The sequence below is a fragment of the Fulmarus glacialis genome, unplaced genomic scaffold, assembly GCF_000690835.1.
Source record: "Fulmarus glacialis isolate BGI_N327 unplaced genomic scaffold, ASM69083v1 scaffold5191, whole genome shotgun sequence".
Taxonomy (NCBI): domain Eukaryota; kingdom Metazoa; phylum Chordata; class Aves; order Procellariiformes; family Procellariidae; genus Fulmarus; species Fulmarus glacialis.
The window spans coordinates 25,450-31,108 of NW_009190743.1; positions in this window are offsets into that span (position 1 = coordinate 25,450).

A 5,659-nucleotide genomic window follows, 5' to 3' on the forward strand; every position below is an offset into this window, starting at 1 on the left:
CCAAACCCAACCAGTGAGAGATGGGGACACCGAGGGGAACACTGAGAAATCAGTGGAGAAGCACAGCCAGGCTGGGAGGTGATCTATTCCTGGCTTCCCTAAATGCTTTGGAGAAGGGAGAACACAGCATCCCAGTATTTATCCATTTGGTTTGATATCCAACGACACAAGAAACTACTCTACAGCTCTGGATGGCATTTAAAGCATCCGGTCAAGGCCACCAGCATGCTCCCATCCCCTCTGTCCCCTTGATGCAATCCAGCAGAGCATCCACCTTGGAGCATCCCATCAGGCTAAAACTCATCGCAAAGCCACAGCCGGCCAGGATGGGTCCCCTGGCCCCAAACCAGCCTCTGCCATGGCCTCAGGATCTGGCATCATCCAAAATCTCCTTCCAAAGGAAAGAGCAAGATCTGCCCCAGTCCAGCATGTGGGGCCCCATCAAGCTTCTTATGGGGCACACCCAAGCCCCAAATCCCAGCTGAGAGAGATGGGGCACAGCAGGAGATGTGGCAGGTGCCACCAGTCCTTGCTCCAGTCACCGCTCCCTCCAGGGGGGTGACAGCCAGCAAGGAAAAGCCGTGCAGAGAGTGATGCCAAAGCAGAGCTGCAAAGCTAGCGCATCCTTTGGGATACGATGGGCTCCTCAGAAATAGAGCGATCCCACTTGTGACTGTGTCGGAGCTAAAAGGAAACCTACTGTGAAGTTCCTAGGATGCAGGAGAGTTCATTTTCCCTTAAAAAATGAGAACCAAGCACCTGGCTTAGCCCAGAAGCACTCTCCCATTGCTCCCAGTTGCTCTTTCAGTTGCCAAGTGGTGCCAGGGCTAAGCGACATTTTGCAGCTGGGATTTTTTGGGGTGAAAAATGCAAATGTGTAAACGCTTCATGAATTTACACCACTTTCACAGTGTTGTTGAGAAAAACTTAAAAAGGAAAAGGGTTTCAGGAGAAGCTGAGAACGATTTGATTGAGCATTAACAAACCAAATTTCAACTGGGGGTTGAGAGTGGTTTTACAGCGTGAAATTCTTTTTCATTTTAATTTTCAAGTTAAACAAATAAAAACCCTTCAAACTGAAGCAAAATGTTGAGGCTTAGATTGAATCAAATGATCTGCTCAGCTCAAAGTGAAACCCCTTGCAACAGCTGACATCCCTCCAAGAAATCAAGAGCTTTTTAATCTCTGTCCCAGCTAGATTTTCCCTCTCTCTTCCCACCCCAAACTGCTCGCACTGCTGTGATTTTTAGCCTGGGCTTGGTGGCGACGGTGGTGTCACTGGTGATGCTGAGACCCCACAGCGGGACAGGACCTGAGCATGCCGCAATGTGGAGGAAGAGAAAGAGCAATCACAGCAGTCGAAGTCAGTCATCGTTCCTGTAAACAGCTGCTTTTCTGCCCATCACCATGCCTCAGGGCTGCTGCCATCCTTGTCCCAGCATCGCCTCAGGACCTGAGTCCCCCGGCTCCTTTCCAGCCTCACTCCTGCCCCATCGCTTCCCCAGGGACTGCTCCAGCCCTGGGGTCAGCCCTGTCCCCATCAGTTGTCCCCCAAATGGGTCACAGCACCTCAAACCTCCGTCACCAGCCCCTGCCATGCCCAGGTATCATCCCACGCTTGCTCTCGGACCATCCCACAAGCCCCCGAAGCACAGCGAACCCCACTGGTTCCCCTGGGAGATTGCTGAGCCCAGCCAAGCCTTTCCCGGAGCCGTGCTCTCCCAGCCGGTGGGGATTTCGGCTCGGCACAGCCCAGCGGCACACACACGTGCGTGCACACCGCCGGGTTATGCAAGCGCTGCACGCAGGAGCAAGCAGCTCGCGAGCATCCCCACAGATTATACCGGGGCTGGGAATGCCAGTGAGCGGAATGTGTGTGAGCGGCAGCGAGACATGCCAGATCAGGTGCCCGTGCACCGCTGGCTGCTGCAGATTTAGGGATATGTCACTCCCCCCATCCCTCAATCTGTCAGGAGACAAGCAGCAAGGCTTAAGGAGCTCAGCAAAAGCATCCTCGCAGCCGTGATGGCCCCAGGAACATCTTTCAGCAGCCCAAGCTGTAACGGCAGGTGACACATTGGCTGCGGACTCTCTCCCAGCACCAGGACAGGGGACCCTGTAGATCTAAAGCCCCCAGATCTGCAAAGAGTGGAAACCTCTTGCTCTGCCTCATGGCTGGCAGGGGAAGACGGGACTGCGGACGTGGATGCTCTCCCCGCTGGGGTGAACTGGGCTATGTGCAGCGTGGGACGGATGGGACAAAGCATTGGAGGCAGCAAGGGAAGAGGGATGCCACCCTGGGGATGGTGATCGCCAGCGCTCACCCCACGTTGCCTGCACGGCCTGCCCGGGCTGGCCAAGCTGTACAGATTGTGCCCACAATCAAGCTTTCATCCCCAAAGGCAAGGAGATTAAAAGAGAGAGAAAATCTGCTGGAGAGAGATAGGCAGCCCCCACCCCGGCCAGCCCGATGCAATCCACGGGTCAGCGGGTCAAAGCGTGGTGGTGGCTACACTCCCGGGCACAGCACAGTCTCCTGCCCGATCCCATCCCATCCAAGCCCTCCACCCTGCCAGGAATGGCTGGCCTGATCTTGTGCTGTGCGCCCCAGCAATGCTGCCAGGCCAGGAGCATCCCCTGGCAAACAAGAGACCACAATAACTGTCCGTCCTTGGGGAAAGGCTGCAAAAAGGAGCATTTACCACCAAAAATAGCAACACCCCTGCAGCGAGACGGGACAGCAGTAGGGGTTAGCTGAGTACACAGGGCTGGGGGCACTTGCAAGCCTGATTTTGATGCTTTGGGAATAAAAATATAGGAATAAATCAATCCAGCACCCGCCTGTAGCTACCTCCCTCAGCCCCAGCTGTGGCAGACGTCTGCCCTAGCACTGCCACCTTGCTTCTGGGCCACTGGTGGGCACCGGGCGAGTTTTGGCACCATGAGGACAAGCTGTCCCCAACTCCTGGCTGCAGTGTCACACTGTGGAGTGCAGCTTTCACCCCCATCTGCAGGTATGCCATTGCCCTAAGTCCCAGCAAAGTTGCAATAAAGAGGATTCGGGTGATTTTCCTCTGCCCTGGCCACGGCCAGGAGTCTTCCAGGACACACAGAGGCACCTGCCCCTGGCTCCGATAAGCTCTCAAACTAAGCAGAGACACCTATAAACGGATTAGAAAGTGAAGGAGAGGTGCCTGATCTTCAATCAAAGGATGGATGATGAGACACAGCCCTGGGAGTCCTACGGAGACCTGTGGGAAGCCCAGCAGCCTGGGAAGTGGCTAATTTGGATTAAAACCAAACCACCCAAAGCGTGACTGGCTGGGCTCAGCCCCAAGCCCCCGGGCAGGAGAGAGCAGGGTGGATGCGTGCTATTATCACCGTTGGAGCAGGGAGGGAGACCCGGAGCACCACACCAGGTATTGAAACCGGGCGTTGGTTGTAGCTCGGGGCTCGGATCTTTGGTCAGCACCAGGCATGTTCAGGGTTCGGGGTCTTCCCCCTTGGCTGCATCAATGGGGAAGGCACAGGGAAGAGCTGGAGGGAGGCCAGAAACCAGCTACATGGAGACGGCTGGGAAAGCAAGGAGAGGTTTAGGAAGCTCAGGGGGAGAAGATTTTCCAGCATGAAAAAGCTGAAATGCAAACGTCCTCAGCCCAGAGCCATCTTCTGCCTTTCCCCGTGCCATCCGCAGCACAGACAGGGACACAGCAAGATTGCACCAAAGTGAACAAAATTCCCCCATTTGTTGATACTCCAACACACCCAAGTCTTGGGAACAAACTGGCTCCAGCTGCGGGATTAATGGCATTTTAAAGCCCCTAATTGGAGTGATTGCTCCTGACAGACCAGGCGTGCGACGGAGGGTGATGTGGGAAGGATGCCCGCGCCGGGAAACCAGGGCTGCTGACTCGGCAAGCAAGGAATAGATCCCTGTCCGTCCGTCAGTCTGCACTGGCAGTTGGCAGACCCATCACCTCCGATCCTCCTTGCTGTCCCAGAAGTGGTGCAGAATTACGAGAAAGCCTTAGGTCACAGTTGAGGGTATAAACACAAGCCCAGCAGTGTGTAGCATGGGATTACAAAGATTAAATCCTGCCAGGTAAACCCAGGGCTTCGACCATTGCCCACCCTCGGCACCGAGCAGTGCAGTGGCACATCCTCGACCTCTCGGTCACAGCACCGTGACTCTGCAGGGACCATCCATGGGGAACTGCTGTCCTCTCCTCTCAACATGCGATCATGATGTGTATTTCCACCCACAATTGCTCGGGGAGGAGCATCGTGCAGTCGAGCAAGCAGGAATCCAACAGCTCAGCACCCTGGTCTTGTGGGAGTACGACCAGCTCCAACGGTTCAACACTGAGCCGCCAGATCCCTCCATCCTTCCCCAAAATCTTGAGACACTTTAAAGGTCTCACCCAGTGGGTGTTTTCCCCCCGCTTGCTGCTGAGGTTCCTATTTTCATGCTGCTTTTTGCAAGTGTGAATTTTAGATATATTTTTAAGTAAAATGGGAGGAATTTGGGGTGAGCATTTGATGCCAGGACCTTTCCCAGCTCCTTAGGGACCTCCAGGGAGCTCAGGGGGTCTTAGGGAGTCTGCCTAGCCCAAAAAGCCCAGCTCTCGGCTCCCCAGGCAGCCCCAAGCAGCCCAAAGAGGCAGTGAAGGCGCAGCGGAGCGGAGCCCGGAAGGAAGAACTGTGGGAGGTTTCCACAGCCATTGGTAGCCCTCAGCACAGCAGCCCCTGTGAAATCTGGGAGCCTGTTCTCCTCCTGAGACAGCCGGGGACAGGGACTCCTGCTAAACCCCCAAGCCCTGGCAGGGCAGGGAGAAGTACCATCCCATGCAGGACCCTGCTCTGGGAACACATCTGGATACATCTGGAGCCCTGCATGTCGCATCCCCGGGTGGCACCTACACCCAGGAGAGCAGGGGGGGAGCTGAGCAGCCAGGCAGGAGGTAGCTGGCAGCCATGCCAGGGCCTTGGGGGGCTGCTGAGAGCACCCGGACCCCGGTCAGGGCTTGGTCCTCGGCCGCATGCCCCCTGCACAAGCAGGGAGGGCAGAGCGATTGGAGCTGAGAGCTTTCAGTCCGATTAAGTCACATTCAGTGCTCCCACATGAATAAATAAATCATGTAAGAAGCATTAAGGCAGCTTAGTCTCCCTGGGAAATAGCCCTGGAGTTCTGCCTTTTGGGGGCTGAGGGATGCCCCCATGGATTAGGGTGGGGGATGGCTTGGCCATGTGGCAACCAAGCCCCGCGGGGGGCACAGGGGAACGGGAGCTACAGGCAGGAGCATCCCTGCCTGCCCCATGCAGGGGTTTGCTCTGGACAAGCACATCCCCTGCCTGCCCCATGCATGGGTCTGCGCCAGACACACGTTCCCTGCCTGCCCCATCGATGGCTCTGCCGGCACTCTGGATCCTGTGCTGACACAGCGACATCCAGCTGCCGCTGTGCCCTGAAAGGATGGCCACGTCCCCCAGTTACCACCCACCCCAGCCTCCCCAGGCACTACGTCCTCCGCACAGCCAGAGCTTGGCTCTTCGGTGACACTGGAGAAGGGCAGTCAGCCTTGTGGGTGGCCACCAATGAGCCTGGGTGCCCAACCCTGCCCCAAAAAAAGGGTTTTTTCAAGCAATCCAGCTTGAATCT